The sequence below is a fragment of the Alligator sinensis genome, unplaced genomic scaffold (genome assembly GCF_000455745.1).
Source record: "Alligator sinensis unplaced genomic scaffold, ASM45574v1 scaffold952_1, whole genome shotgun sequence".
Taxonomy (NCBI): Eukaryota; Metazoa; Chordata; order Crocodylia; family Alligatoridae; genus Alligator; species Alligator sinensis.
In genome coordinates, this window is record NW_005841999.1 from 1079184 (window position 1) to 1095626 (window position 16443).

The 16443-nt window shown below is 42.0% G+C and overlaps 1 long non-coding RNA gene across 1 annotated transcript in view; it reads left to right on the top strand.

Moving 5' to 3' along the window:
• The window catches only part of LOC112549934, a 33365-nt gene that overhangs the window by 1228 nt on the left and 15694 nt on the right, over positions 1-16443 (top strand). The window contains exons 2-3 of the long non-coding RNA XR_003093568.1: positions 12477-12605; positions 14063-14111. This is a non-coding gene — a long non-coding RNA (uncharacterized LOC112549934). The remainder of the gene's footprint in view (positions 1-12476; positions 12606-14062; positions 14112-16443) is intronic.

The window sequence follows — 16443 nt, forward strand, 5'->3', positions numbered from 1 at the left end:
GGTGGAGGTGTGTGTGGAGAGGGTGAACCACCCAAACTCACCCCATGGCGCACAGCCCCCACTGCCGGTGGCAGCAGCAGCACGCAGCAGACCTTTGGGGAGCTCATGTCTTGCGCAGGTAGAGCTCCCCCCTGTGGTGCCCAGCTCTGGCCACTTCTGGGAGCTGCACATGGTGGCAGGGAGCAGGGCCAGGCTGGCCCACTTTCATCATGCAGGGCTCCCCATGTCTCACATGCAGCTCTTGGAACCCAGCCAGAGCCACATGCTGTGAGGGAGGAGCCGCGCAGCAGACCTTTGGGGAGCTCATGTCTTGCGCAGGTAGAGCTCCCCCCTGTGGTGCCCAGCTCTGGCCACTTCTGGGAGCTGCACATGGTGGCAGGGAGCAGGGCCAGGCTGGCCCACTTTCATCATGCAGGGCTCCCCATGTCTCACATGCAGCTCTTGGAACCCAGCCAGAGCCACATGCTGTGAGGGAGGAGCCGGTGGCCTGGCTCCACTCCCTGCCACTACATGAAGCTCCTGGGATTCTGTCGCGAACAAGGGAGTGGGACCAATTCAGCCTGGCTCCATTGTGTGGGGCTCCCTGCCACTTCTGGCAGAGTCCCAGGAACTGCATGTGGGAGCAGCAAAGGCTGCTGGCTCCATCATGTAGGGCTTCCCTCCAGTGGCACATGGGGCATGTGAGAAGCGGTGGGCCCCATCTGATGGAACCAGGCCAATGGGCTGGTAAGTGACAAAATGCTTTCTGATTGATAAAATGGGGTATCCCCACCCAGCTGCAGCCTCTTCCTGCCCCCCTGGTGCTTCCCTACCTGCTGCTCGGAGCGCTGCAGCAAGGGTAAGAGGAGGAGCTGGAGGAGCCAAGCAGTTCCCCTGGCAGCAGCTGTAGCAGCCCTGCCCAGAAGCTGTGAGCTGGCTGGGGCTGAGGCTCTTCCCCGCATGAGGGTGGGAGTGCAGTGCTCTGCCCCAGTGGGAGTGGGCATGGCTCAGGCATCATGCGAGTGCAGCAGGGGCAGCTGAAGGCTGGGCAAGATGCAATTAATTGGTGGGCGCATGCCCATGGGCCGGATGGAATTGCCTGGAGGGCCGGATGTTACCAAATCTGCCCATTACTTTGGGGTGTGCTCATTTATTAGGGATAGTTTCTAGGGTCTTGGTGATTCTGTCAATGTGCTGCTTGTGTTACTATACGGAGCTGTATTTCTCCCTTCTGCAAGCCCTCACCCCCAGTGGAGCTATCTTGCAGGACTCAATCTCAATGGGACTGGGTTCCTCCAGTCACCAAATCAGTCATACACACAAACACACACAAATTAACGTGACACGCCTGACCTGGCCGGGCTGATCAGCATGGACAGGCTGACACCCTCATATGCCAAGAATCAGTTCATAAGAGCAACAATAAAATGCAGTCAGACACAAGCACACAGGTAAACAGAATCCCTCTGAATCCGGCTGGGTGTCCAGCTGACACCCTCATGGGCCAGCATTCAGTTCATAAGGGCACGTCTGAGTCAAACTGGGTCAATCAGCCTGTACAAGCTGATCCCCTTATGTGTTTCAAACTCAGCACGTCCCAATCTTTGGCCTCTTGATGAGCAGACCCCACAATAATTTGGGCTTCACAGGGATCTTTAGCATAGGTAAAAGAAGCGTTGCTGCAGAGCACGGGAGGAAAGAGAAGCAGAGAAGGAAAAATATACCCAATTACTACCAGTTTGACTATAAAAGTTATTTATTGCTAAGCATATGAAATATATAATAGTACTAGTAGTAATAGACATGCAAAAGAAAAACAAACACCAACAATGACAATACTACCCTGGTTTCACTAAGTATTTGGGGAAACTTAGCTCAAGCTTAACTGATACAGTTCAGGTTCAGAAGTTTATGCCTAGAAAGAAGACAGAGAACGCTGGGATCTCACCTAGTCCACGGTACTCAGGCTGCAAAGCTGACAGGCACAGTCCGTAGCACAATCCTTGAAGAGAGAGATGATCTGTTCTTCCAGCGTCCCAAGAACGACAGGGGATGGTGTCAGCACAGGGGTTTTCTTCTTCTCCTTCTTTCCTCCTGCTTCTACTTCTTTTCCTTCCTTTTCCTCTTCCTCTTCTCCCCCTAGCAGCACACACACTTACAGATTTTTATACCCTCAGTTCAGCTGCTTCGAAGCACCCTCAGTAGTGTAAATCATTGTCTTTTCTATTGACAAGGGGTTATCTGGTTTGGACCATCTCAGGAAACTGATTGATAATCAGGAAACACTTAAGATTAGGGAGTAACCCAAATACTTGGGAGCCAGCTTGAAATTCCTATGGGTGGCAGATATACTGATGGGATATCTCATGGTTTCTTCAGGAACAATAGATAGCTTGCAGCATCAGGATTTTGGATTTTTACTTGTTGTGCACAAGCCTCAGCTTAGCATGACTTTTCCAGATCTTACTATAGTCTTTTAACAGACTTAAAACAATTATTGGGGTGCTCATAACCTTTTGTGGAGAGGACTCCCACCAGTCGTCTCGGGAAAGATATGACAACACCTGGGATTAGGGCTCCAGCAGGCTGGATGCTGTGATGAACCCTTAACCATTGTTCAAATGTTGCCCATACCCCCTCTGACTCGGTCTCTTGCCTCAGCATTCCCTAACCTGGCAACCGAGTTTTAGTCAATCAAGTTTAAATAGGCCTCCCATAGTGGGACCGGGGAATGTACGGCCCGAGATGCCTATTAAACTTAGAGCTGTGTGTGTGTGTCTGGGGGGGGAAAAGTCCTTAGCAAATCCAGATTAGAACTGGTCTGATAAATGCTGAGCTGGATGTGTGTGAACATGGGTTGATTAACATTGGAAGCACAGATTCCCCATCATGCAGCGCTCTCCTGCTTCTCTGGTCCCAGAATTCACTGCAGCCTCTGCTTCAGGCTTTCTGTTTTCCATCTCTCATGTAAATGAGACCTAGGGCAGTTGATTCACTCTTGTCACCCTTATCTGGTGAGGGTCTTAGGTGCGTCTCTCACTGCATCTTAATCAGTTTCGTTTAGGTAGAGGGAGGGGGGGTGAGTCCTTTGTGAGTCAGACAGACTGCATCCTGTACCAGGGTTCCCCAAGAATACAGAGCTGAGACGTAACACGGACCTGGACTGCAGGCTATATTTTGCCCACTCCTGGATTAGCAGGTTTTCACTGAATATTTTAAGGAATGTACTCTAGTGCTCAAATTACTTATACACATGCTTAACTTTACACATGGAAAACAGACCCATTTGTCTTTGTAAGATCAGGCTCTTAGGCATGAACAAATCCCAATGTGGAGGTGAACATGTGTAAATTTAATATTCAGATTTTTACCATTGATTGCACAGACTAAAGTGTCTTGTGTCAGTCAGCAAAGTTCTCCAGTAGCTCGGTGTTTTTTTGTGGGCTGGTAGGCAGAGATCACTCTGCTGTTAGAAATTGTTGGAGATGTTCCAGCCTTTGCAACTTGAAAGAAATTATTTGTTCACAATGTTTTTAAAAGGTAATTGAGAGCCTAATTGTGCAGACAAGACTATAAAGCTAACACCCCATTGATGATGAAGAGGGGAAGTTCAGACTTCCTAGGGCTAAGTCTTAGACAGTTTGCATAAGAGATAAAAATAGATCAATTGTTTTCATTCCAAAGACTGCCTGCAACACCAGAAATAAAGAAGAACTCAAATCAATTAAGAACAATATTGGGGGTATCCCATGTTCATCAATAAGGTGAATGAGCACAGGCTGGCTATTTACAGCACTGGAAACCATCTAAAAATTTAGATAGATGTATCCTTCTGAATGAGCTCATCTAGGGATCAGAAATGGAAGTTGGACATTTTCCCAAGGGATAGCCTATTTTGCACAGAATTTCCAGGCATATAGTTGAGCACTGTGCATTTTGCTACCATCTGGACTGTATTTGCTTGCATGTGTGCATGTATCAGGGACTCAGAAAACTTGCCAAGTAAATCCAAGCATCCCCAGCCCAGTGGCTGCTCAGTTCCAATATACATTCACACTTCCTCCTCACTCTTACAATCTCACACATGCACAGAATTTGGCTCCAGCAGAAGTAACTCTGGTGCTGTCAGAAACCACCACATATATACAGAAAGAGCTTTAGCATATCAAACTATACACACACACAAAATCTGTTCTCATTACTGAAAGAGATAAAAAGGGCTGTTGAATATTTGATGTCAATAATAAAGAGATGATACTGGTTGTTCTGTTTCTATTTGTTTTTACCAACAGTGAACATTTGCTCAAATCACTAAGATTTCTGTCTGAAAGAGAAAGGGACTCAAATGAAACAAACTGAGGACACAAAATGTTTGAAAGAAAAGGCCACCTTCAAGATTATGTATTTGTAAATATCAAAATAACTTAATTTTCTAAACCAAATCCTATCTGCACTGCAGGAATCCAAATAGTTTGGTACCACGTAAAAAAAGTTTCAATTATGCTAGTCATTGAGAATGGCAATTATGCCATTTTTTCCAGGCAATAAAAATCTGGATATAATTGAAAATGTAGTTAGTGTCTGATCAAAATAACAAGTTTCTATGGTTTGCTAGAGTTATCTTTAGGAAAATGATTCAGAGAAAATTTTACCAGAACATAGAGGAAGCCTTTCGTAGAAACAGTCCCTGCTGCATCTCCTTTATAACTACTTCTCAACTCCCTGCCTTAGTGCCTTATGAATTCTTATAATTTTATGTGCTAACATCATATTCCATCAGGACAAATAGGACTGAATATACACCTAGGTATGATGTACCTCTAATCAATTCTCAAGCAATAAAAATACCCCCCCTCTCTCCTACACAAGCCTACATAGCTGAGTCCAGCCAGAGGAGATTGCATATTTTAGTGAAGGAAGGCAATTTCTTTTTACTCATTATTGCTTTGCCTTGGGTAAGATGCATGAAACTATGAGTCTTTTGAAATAACATAGTGCTCGCAAAAGCTACATTAAGAGTCCCCAAAAAGGAATCTCATTTTTTATTCCCAGACCCAGTACAGGTTGGGTAACAAGAGTACAAGGGTGTCCACAAGTGCAATTTTCTAGGGATGGTCATTTAATCTCCATGTCCATTGGCGACGCGTAAGGGGAGCATCGGGTGGGGGATGGAGGGGGGGGCTTGTGCCCCCCACTGACAGGGCCATCCCCACCACTGACACCGGGAGCGGCATCTGCAGATGCTCACCAGCTCTGCCCCTGCCATCAACTTCTGCGGGTGCGCCCCCAGACTCAGGAGGCACCAGTCGCCCATGTCTAAGTGTATTTACCTTCCATTGTGACTGGAAACATACCATCCACTGGGACTGACTGTTGAAAAGATGTTCCGTGTAGTCTTATCATGTTCTTTCCAAAATATTGCTACTTAAGGTGCCTTATCACTGTATTCTCTGCTTTATTGTCGAGATATTTACAACTGAGTTAATGCTTCTTGTGTTAATTTAGCTTGAGTGAGAGCGGTTACACTGCAAAACAGCTCCTTAATGGTGCACAGTGATTGGTTGAGCAGCATACATTAGCTGAGTTCCCACTTCATTTCTAGCTCAAGTGTCAGTGGCATTCAGACTTCAATCCATGCCTCCCCACAGACCAACTAACTGAAATTTAAAGCATCACTTAACTTGAGCTGAGGACTTCTGAGGGTATACAAGATGTGGAATAGAGCCATCTTCTGCATTATACCTTGAAATAACAGTGCTGTGAAGAACTAAGATAGTACCTGGAACAGCAAGTCTGGCAGAATCTAGCTCTTTGTTAATTATTAGTCTGTTATTATTTTAATTGTTTTACAAGTACTTTTAAGAATGGGGGAGGGGGAGTGCTTTGCAATTTTACTTTTGCAAAATAAAAGCATTATGAATATAGGGAACCAGAGTAATAAATCACCAAGACTAGTGATTTATTAATAATAGCCAGTTGCCAAAAATAGTAAAAATAAAAAACACTACAAAACACACTACATATACTCACCAAAGAGCTCAAGCACACCTAGATCTTTGGCTCCTGTCAGCCTTATTTGCACTCTTCCTATACAAGGCTTCTCAAAAGAAAAAAAAAATTGCTTTTCTTTCTTTCTTTCTCTTTTAAGCATCATTTACCTCCTCATTTTTTGGTTGCTTGCAGGAATACCTGAAAATAATATTACCTCTAGCCCTATAGTTTAATCTCAACTTCCAAACAACATGACAATTAACCATGCTCTGTGGCAGTTTAGAATCTGCCATCATATCCAACATGAATGGCTATAAATGTGCCCTGTCAAAAGCTAAACAAACAAGATCTTTTAAAATAGTCTGTATGTAAAAAGCCAGTATACTGTGATCTTAAATTGCATGTGTGTATGTATATGTGTTGTCATCATTTCTATATGTGTTGTTATTGTATCCAGTTATATCCTGAAAAATCTCAAAGCCATGAGAGTTGCCTGTCATTACATTATACTTTTTTTTTCATATGCCCATATTATTTTTCTGGGTTTCAAGCTAAATAAAAATACTCTTTTAAATCTAAACTTCTTCCTTTAGGACACTGATCTTATCGTTTGCTCTTCTCCAGATCTTTTGTATTCTAAGTCCTTTATGAGTCAACTTTCAGCTTGATTAGATTGAATGCAATAATCAAAATGAGAATGTGACTGCATCACCTACTACAGGCTGTAAGTCAATGCAGGATTTGTCAAAGGTAGTGACATTTTTCTCCATTTACTCTTTAAAATTCACTCCTGGGCAAAGTCATAGGTACTAATTAAGTCCTACTAAAATAGACTTGAATAAGACTTAAGTGGTGCATAGGCCAAAACTTGACACAAGAATGAATTTTATCTCTTTGCTTTCTGACTACTGTTGTTCACTACAACCATGCTAAAACCTGGATCTTCTCCAGAGAGGTTACAGCTAATTCACGCCCCATCAATATGTACAAGTAGTTCAAATGATTTCTTCCAGTGTTCATTATCTTGTGTTTGTCTGCACTGAACTTTATCTGGTATCTTGTTATTCAGTCACCCAGGTTTTATTAGCTCCCTCTGAAATCCCTTACTTTGCTCCTTGTTTTATATTAACTTTAATATTTTTGTATTGTCAGCAAATTTCAGTGTCTTGTTATTCATCCCATTTCCCAGATCATTAAATATGAGTGGTGAGCAAATAGTAGAGGAAATTATTCATGAATATTCATTTGAAGTCAAAAATAAATTTCATTTTGACAGCCTTCGTGACCATTTCTTTTTCACTTTCTGCAAACACTCAAGTACTCAGGATTTACTAGTGCAAATACATGCAAAAAATTCACATTAAGCTTCAATATACAAATAGTCACATACGGTAAAATTCAAACAGTATGTTCACATGAAATCCTCACATTTCATGCTGTACTGGATCAAAGCATTATGGCTATACCAGTATCCCTTTGGAAATGCCCCAACCTTCTGAGATGCTAAATTCTCCTTCCAGGAATTGTGTGGTACCCATGGGTCTTCACATATAGGAGGAACTTGATATCAGTTACGTACAAGTGGTTTTATAGCTGTTTCATACAACCAAATCAGTTCAAATTAGTTATAATGAAAGCCAGGAACTTGACTACTGGCAACTGGATCCTCTCAATGGATCTGGCAATATGCTGACTCTACCATCTCTTCCTATCTTGGCACCATTTTTCTACTGTAATTACTTCTCAGTGGGCACATCTACATGAGATGCTATGTTGCTGTAGCAACGAGCTATGGTGATATAGCTTGTCGCTACAATGACATGTATCAGTGGGCACAAACTGTAATGCCACTGCTACTTTGCAGTAGGGTCGAAAATGACCCATGCAGCACTGGGACTGCACACTAGGGCTGTGCGAAGCTTCAGCCGCTGATTCAATTTGGTGGAGATTTGGCCCGATTTGGCAGCCAAATTTCCAAATCCAAATCGAATCAGGAGACCCTTTATTCTCTCTGAATCGAATCGGAACCTACTGAATCGATTCGGAAAGATTCAGTGATTCAGACATAGACACAGCTATACATGTTTTTTCTACATACCTCAATGTACCAGACAGCTTGTGAATGCTAAGAAGGTCGGGTGGATGGAGCATCCCATGGGAGTGCAGGGGGGTCCCCAGTGTGCTCGGCAGTGGACCTGGAAGTGGACCAGAAGCATGTACCGTCCACTTCTGGATTCATTGTGAAGTGTGTGGGGGTTCAATGACTGGTGCCTCCTGGGTCTGGGGGTGGGCACCCAGGGTCCCTCCTCGGCTGATCACCGAGCCAAGACGGCGTGGGGTGGGTCCCCCATGCACTCAGCAGCAGACCCAGAACTGGACTGGAAGTATTTCCAGTCCACTTCCAGGTCCACTGCCGAGCATGTGGGCCCCCCCCCCCCGTGCTCCTTGGGGGGGCTCCCTCCCACTCACCCCCCCCCCGGCCTCCGTTGGGAGGCTCCATCCACCTCACCATCTCAGCATTCACGAGCTGCACCTGGAACCTCGAGGTATGTAGAAAAAACATTTAAAGATGTGTCTATGGGTGAATCACTGATTCTCTGAATCAGCGTCGAATCTTCAGATTTGGATTCGGACAAATTGAATTGGGCCAGTGATCCGAATTAATGAAGTGAAACACTGTCCCTCTAATCAGGCCAAATCTGAATTGAATATGGCCCGCTTCGCACACCCCTACTACATCGTACTGGTGTTTACTGTGCAGTCATTTAGTACTTGCTAAAGCTAAAGCAAATACTAAATGACTGCATAGTAAGAACTGCGCAGTCGGGTGCACATGTAGACATGCCTAGGAACCACCTCTTTTAATGATGTCATTAATGAGCTGTTTAAAGGCAATTCTGGGGAAATCAAGAAGCGACCAAGTGAGGAATTATGGTGTAAGAAGCATGTTGAATCAGGATAGGTGGAAGCCCAAGTAGAAAACAAAAGATGATGTGGTTTAGACACATGAAAATACTGATGAAAAACTGCATGGAATATTGAGCAGGCATACTGAGGGCAAGGAGCCAAGGGGAAGACCATGGAAATGGTGGAATGATGAGGTGTAGAAAGTACTTCACTAGAACATTACCATTTATTTTACTTAGTCCACACCTCTGTCAAGGCTGGACCTTCATTATAAAAACTTTTCAGTCTAAATAGACATGACAACAAAGGATGGGAGGGAAAACAGGGCAGTGAATGAGTTGCTTAAGAATTCATGGCAGGCCATTGGAAAAGGAGGGGTAGAGTTCAGCTTCTCACTCTTGATTCAGTGCACAACTCACTATACCATGCTGCCTCTTGTTCTTCTATGCTAGAGGTCAGCAACATATAGCCCATGGAAGCATTTGATCTGTCCTTGGATGTGGGCTTTGGTGGCATTTGGAAGTGGAGGTCCTTGGCAGAAGTTGCTTTCCCATGCAACTACAACGCTGCAGGCACTCTTCTTGTGCCACCACAGGGAAGAGTGGCTATAGTGGCTCGGTTCTAGTGTCTGTGAACTGCCCTGCCTCTGACCCAAACTGGGTCACTCCAACGCACAGTCTAAAAATGTTGCCAACTGCTGTTTAGGCATTATACTCCAGTCAATATGCTGGTATTTTAGGGCCCTGCCATGAGACTTTTTACAAATAAACAGTGAATACTTCCAATTCATTAATGATCTGCATGCTAAGGGCATGATTCTTTGCTTGCCTAAGCAGAACTCAGATTGAGGAAGGGGTGGGGAGCACAAAGAACTGATTGTGGTTCACTGGTTTGTAGGTGTTCAGCTTAGAAGCTACAGTTGCATAGACACAACCCAGTTTATGCCCTACCCTTGGAGAGTTTTGCAACCCTATTTACCCAGCCTGCTTTGAAACATCTAACATGTTTCTGCCATTCCTTTTTGCCAAGATGGCAGCAATAGAACCATCTCCACCAGATTTGTGTCAGAATGAGTTCCTGTATACGAGACATCTCTGGCCACTATAAGGATATTTGGCACTTAGCACATAAGAGAACTCCTGAGACTTATTCAATGAAGAAATTCATAAATCACAAAACAGTTCGGAATTAAAAAAAATATATATTGTAGAAAAAAAACAAACAATAACAACCACAAGGTAAACCTCACTAATTACAAACTATGTAATCAAATACAATGGAAAAGATTGGCTCTTACACAAATCCTTAGGAGCCCACAACCAACTTCTTACATAGCTGAAGAGTGGCTGTTTTTATCTGTTCTTTCTTTTTATTTTCTAACTAGCTTATGATCAGTCACACAATCTCATTAGATGGTTACAAAACTATTAAAAGCATCTCGTAAGGACTTTATTAACATTTTCTGGATAGGTCAAAATAAATTATACATATCCACTCTGCTTCAGCTTTGCTAATAATCTGCAGATTTTGTTCCTTATTATATTAGATAGGCTTACACCATAGAACAGTGATTCTCAAATAGGTTGCTGTGGGGTGCCACACAATGTTAGCACTGTTAGGTGTGCAAACATAATTTACAAGATAAACCCAGAGGTTTCAAATAGGAATCCATATAGTGTTAAAAACTTTCTGACCTGTTGTAGTCTTCCTGAGTTTTTTTTTACAACAGAAGAAGCGCTCTATTATTTTTCTGCAGTCAACAAATAAGTAAAAGGTATGAGCACCTAATGAGGGGTGCCTTGAATCCAATGAGGGGTGTTTTAAGTCTAAAAAGGTTGAGAACCACTGCTATAGAAACTGTGGTAAACCTTGCTCTTCCTTCTGTAACCTTCGGGACCCTGAATTTATAGGGCTAAGCTGTCTTGGCTGGCACTATAGAAACAATCCAATTTGCAGTGTATGGCATAAATCAGTGGAGAACTATGATTTACAGGCATAAGGGTGCAGTACAAATTATATGATTTTTTTTCTATATCTTTACAAAGGTATTTTCTGTACTTCAACTCTATGAAATCATCAGGTATAGCTAGATTTTGGGCTGGTACAAAACTAGATGAAAGTTTCATGGGGGGAGCCTGATTTATCCCTATTGTTATGACTGTGTGTAGTGCAAACCATGTTAGGTACTACAGGCACTAGTAACTATGGAGAGAAAAGCCATCATCAAAATTATTATTATTTGTGTTACAGTAGGATGGAGAGGTGTCAGTCATGCCTGGGGCCCTGTCATGATAGGCATTAGACAAACACTGTTCTGTTATAAAAGAAAACATAAAAAAAGTGGCAGAGGAAATTAAGACTCTGAGTAGTTGGCCCAGTGTTACCCAGTCACTCACACTGCAGAACTGGGACAGAATCCTACTTTCCTGTGTCCCAGCCCAGTGTTCTGCCCATCAGACCTTATTTAGCTTTCTAAATAACCTTATGAGCTGATTTCTGCAACACAGAGTGGAGCTGTAACAAACTTTCACCTCTGCTGATCATCACCCAACCATCTAATGTAATTATTGTTCTTCAAGCTAAATTTCTTTTAATAGTAGCTCAGGAAATTTATGCTTTGACTCCTTCAGAAGTTTCAGATAAATTGCCCAAACTTTTGGAAATGTACTTCTAAGGTTTTGAAGCCAGCTCTAATTAGCTATGAGCCTGATTGCCAAAATCAGGACTGAAACTGATTGCTTGTTCTTTGTAGCATTATGCTGGAAAAGCAACAAGAAATACATATTTGAAATAAGTCTTCTGGTAGTTCAGTAAGTGAAGATCGTTGAGAGCCAGGCCAACTATTAAATAAATGAATGGCTTCTACACAGGCTAGACTCAATAGATGGTTTGCCTATGTGGATCTGCTGGCTTAGTGCTTTAAAAACGGAAATATTCCTTAATTAAATCAAACATTCTCAGACGAAATATTTTAAGATAACTATTTCCAGTAAATACCTCTGTTTTATGTATGTGAAATAATCAGTACTGAGTACACCATAGGCTAGAGTTTTAAAGTTCAGGGGTTTCTCTGTGGGGTAGCAGGGAAAGGATTTGCAGACGTGCAGATATTCATATACGACTTCCTTCACTGAAATGTCTGTAGCTGAAGTGAAAAGGAAATTAAACTGGGATTCCATTGTTTAGAAGTGAAAGTGCAAAGGTTCAGGACTAAATTAAAATAACTCTAATTTTGACTCATAGGCAATGTACTTAAGAGCTTCCCAGTGAGGACATCATATTTATTTGGTGTTTATGTTTTAGTTTATATTGTTTCAGTTATTTAAGTAAAACAGTTACACATATCTAGTATATGTGTAGCCATATTTATGATATGCGGGACAACCTTTGTTAACTCTTCATTTAAATGATGTCATGGCAGCCTACTAGTTTTCAAACTAGAATTTCCTCCATTATAATTCTATAGACTCAATTCTGCAGACTCTTACGCACATGAATAAATGCATACTTGTGTAAACCCACTAAATTTAGAGGGATTACTTAGAACGGAAACTAGCACATCCATATTTCACATTGTTTGCCAAACCTCATTCTTTCAGGGTTTTCAAAGCTTCCTTATCAAGAAGAGGGCTTCCTTGGAGACATAGGATTTACTGAAGGCAATGGAGCTGGGGTGATTTATGTCAGCTGAGGATCTATCCCCCAAATATTATCTTTGTGAATATACAGTAAGTTTGATTTATTCAAAACTTGAAAGAAAACTTGCATAACTTTGTGTACTGTGTACCTCCTCTGTGTTTACAGCTGAGATTAACTTAATTTTTATTTGCTGACTATGCTCTCCACACTGAGACATGAAATGTTGATGTGTACAGTAGTATCATTTTAAATGATGTGTCTTGGTTATGCTTTTTGTTTATGGTCCATTACTATACGATTTGAGTGGAACTATATGATTATAGACGTAAGTTGTCATGCAAATGGACTAATTTTGTTCCATTTCCCATTCTCCTTACTGTCCTTGTCAATAGGATGGATAAAGCTTGTGCTGTGTTCTGCTCCTGATAGACTTGCAAGGCTGTCATCAGAGTGGATTAATCTTGTGCCTGTGTTATCACAAAATTCTCTGTCCTAACAATGACTTATCATTGAATTTAAAGCCCAATATACTTTATACTCAATCTGTAGTCTTAGGCCTGCAACAAAAATTGTAATGAGATCTAAAAATGGTACAAAACTAATCCATTCTTATCAGGATTTTAAAATTGTAATTTCATGGTCTTCCTTGAATGCAGTATAGTATTTAAAGCCTCAGATGAATGTGGTAAAATAACATTGGAAACTTCAAACTTTAAATGTCACTTAAAGTAAACTTTCCAATTGTTTAATTAAATAATGACAACTATAGCCCTATGTATTTCCAGCTTAATTGCCACAAAATAAATTCTTTCAATAAAAGCCATCTTGAAGACAGAATATTGCCCTTAAGGACAAAAAAAAATGTTTAAATTAATAATAACAGCAGGACCTAAACGTAGAAAAACAAAAAATTTAGAATTACAATTTCAACATCTAATCCTTTAACCCTCCTCCTTATGCTGGTATTTTTTTCATTGTTAAATCAATGCATGATGTTACATGTCACTTTAATTCTTTAAGTATTTATACATATAAATCCACATTATGGGGGAAAGTTTCTTCAAATATTGCTTTAAAATATTTTTATATTATGTGTGCAAGGTGCTAGGTAAAACTACAAACATTAATGCCTTTTGCTTTCCTGCACAATGTTTTAGAGACATAAGTGAAATGATTTAAATCAGATTAGCTTTCCAAAATATTCTTCTGAACTGAGACCGTGCATATCAAATTTTAGGTATTGTATTGCTTTGCTTTTTAGTCAGCCTTGTTGTAGGTCAAAAAGGATGAAAAATTGCACTCTATTTATATAACACATCAACCTATAATTAGGCCCCCACAATCTGCCTAATTTTCAGCTGACTCTCAAAGAAATATTGAATGTGTAAATGTAGAATATTGTCATATTTGAGGAAGAAGCTGTTTTCTCTAAAATTGAACTTCAAAATGTGGGTTGAATTATGTACAGGGTGGATACAGTATCTTGAATTGATATGAGTGAATTGCATCTATGGCTGTTACAGTGGGTTAATTTGTTCATTTTCAGTGCAACAAATTAGCTATGAACTGAAGTGCATCCACACTATAAATTCGAGGTAAGTTCCTTATTAGTCATTGTGTCTACAGATCTCTGAACTTGCTTGAATTGACTCTGCCACTTTCTGAATCTACCCAGGCTGCAATATTCACCACTCAGTTTTTGGCTAATTCTTGCAGTCCACAGGGAATGCCTACTGGAAGCTGCTGGAATTCGGGGACCTTGGAGTCAAACAAAGAAACTGCCAAGAGTCATCTCTCTTCATCCTACCGTTCATTTGTATTTTCCAGCTACTTTTTTGAACTGCCGTTAGGCAGCCTGGAGGCTACATAGCTCAGTGGCATATTTTATACAAACAGGGTGATGTACATGTATTGGTAGTCACACAGCCAGATGGATTTGGCTTGGTGTCTTCAGAGGACTTTGGATGCCACAGCAATAGAGCAACAGATAGAGACCAGGGAATAAAATCAAGCAGTTATTTCTGCAGGGCATTTCTCTGAAGCAGCTTCATTCAGACAAGTGCCACTTTTCCACTTCATTACTATCAGTGAGAAAGAATAGTAACACAGAACTGGGAGAACCAAAAAAGGTTTCCTGAAATAGAAGACTGTGTGAAGAGCTCATCCTGGACCTGCAATGGAAGAAGACAAACATAATACCTCCCCTCAAGGTGGAGAAGTGCGATTTCATCACCAACTCAGATTGTGGTACTAGCTAACCTGTTTGGAGTTGCATCCTCTGTTGGATGTTTTTCATGGAGGTTTTCTGGAAGAGATTACTGAAGACAATACATGGGCTGGGTTCCCTAACCCCACAGGTGCTACTGTTAAGACACATGCATATTTTTAGTTTCCTCGTACCATGTTACCATTCCGTTGGCTTAATTTTTGGTGAATTATTTTTGATGCATAAACTGTAAATGTGGATAGGAACTCGGCTGCTTCTTCTTTTGTGTGATATTTTAGGATTATTATTTTCATAGATTAATATCTAAAATTAATAACCATTCCACTGCTTCAGGGGTACCTGCATGGATTTTAGATCACCATTAAACAATCTAATTGGACAATCGTTCACAATGTGTTGCACTGTCTGAAAAATTGCACCACAATCACAACCTGGACTCTCTTTAATTCTTCATTTATTAAGTGTCCACATTTTCCATGAAGTGTCTGGATGTGATTCAGGGAGGACCAAATCTTTCTTGGTAGCTGAAATCCTGGCTGGAGGATTGTAGGATCTGCTGCCATGCATTTCTGCAGCAGGTTAGTATTTTCCCAGGCTTACCTTCATTGTTCTTCGGTGCTCTTGTTATCATCATAGCACTTCGTGGCATATTTCCAGAAGAGTTTTCTTGAGCCTATCTGGCAGTGGCATGGTGAGGTCCTTGTTGTTTGGTAGGTTTGGGTTACCGATAGACTTATGGTATTCCCTCAGGCATGTAGCATCACAGTGGGTCTGTGAGGGAGCAATGCTCACTAGGGCTGAAAGCCATGGCAATGGCATAATTTTTAGAGGTCCTGATATAAACTGCATAGCTGCATTTAACTGTGTATCAACAATTGTTGTGTGCACGCTTTTGTTCCAGACTGGGAGCAATAATCTGCTGCAGAAAAAAAAAAAGTGCTAGAGTGGCTGTTCAAAATATGGTTGCATTTGCTCCCCCTGTTGTTAGAGCTAGTTTACGCACAAGGTTAACTCACTGTAACAGGCTGGGGTCCCAGGGGTGGCTGTGATGCTCCCTGGCGGCTCTGTGACTGTAACCTGCTCCACCCCTAGGGCACTCTCCTGTCTCTCTTGCCATGCCTTGATGGTATTTATAACATATGGGGCAGCCGCCCACAGGCCTTTGCTAGACTTCAGTCTCACTGGTCCCACGTCCCTAGCTGGGCCTCTGTAGTCAACTGTGGCTCGCAAATCACCCAAACCCTTAAGGACTAATTACGTGGCTTCAAATCCTCTCCTTTACCACACCCCATACCTCATGGGTGTTACAGATATGTCATTCCCTTTACTGGGGCTTTGGCCTCCTCGGCCTCTGCCCCTTTAATATATTTAGGCCTTCTAGCCTAGGCCCACTGACTCAGACCTGGCTTTGAGGAACTAGCTTTATTTGTCCATTCCAGTTACGGGGCCCCTGGCTCCTGTCTGGGAGGTGGAGGCCTCATTAGTGCCCAAAAAGGGTGCAGCCACACAGGGGTCAGGGCACCAGCAGACAGGAGCCAGGGGCCTGGTAACTGGAAGGGATAAATAAAGCTGTAGAAAGCAGCCCTCTGTCCCTTTATGAGGGCAAATCTTCCTTCTCCCCTTATAGATTCATAGATGTTAGGGTCGGAAGGGACCTCAATAGATCATCGAGTCCGACCCCCTGCATAAGCAGGAAAGAG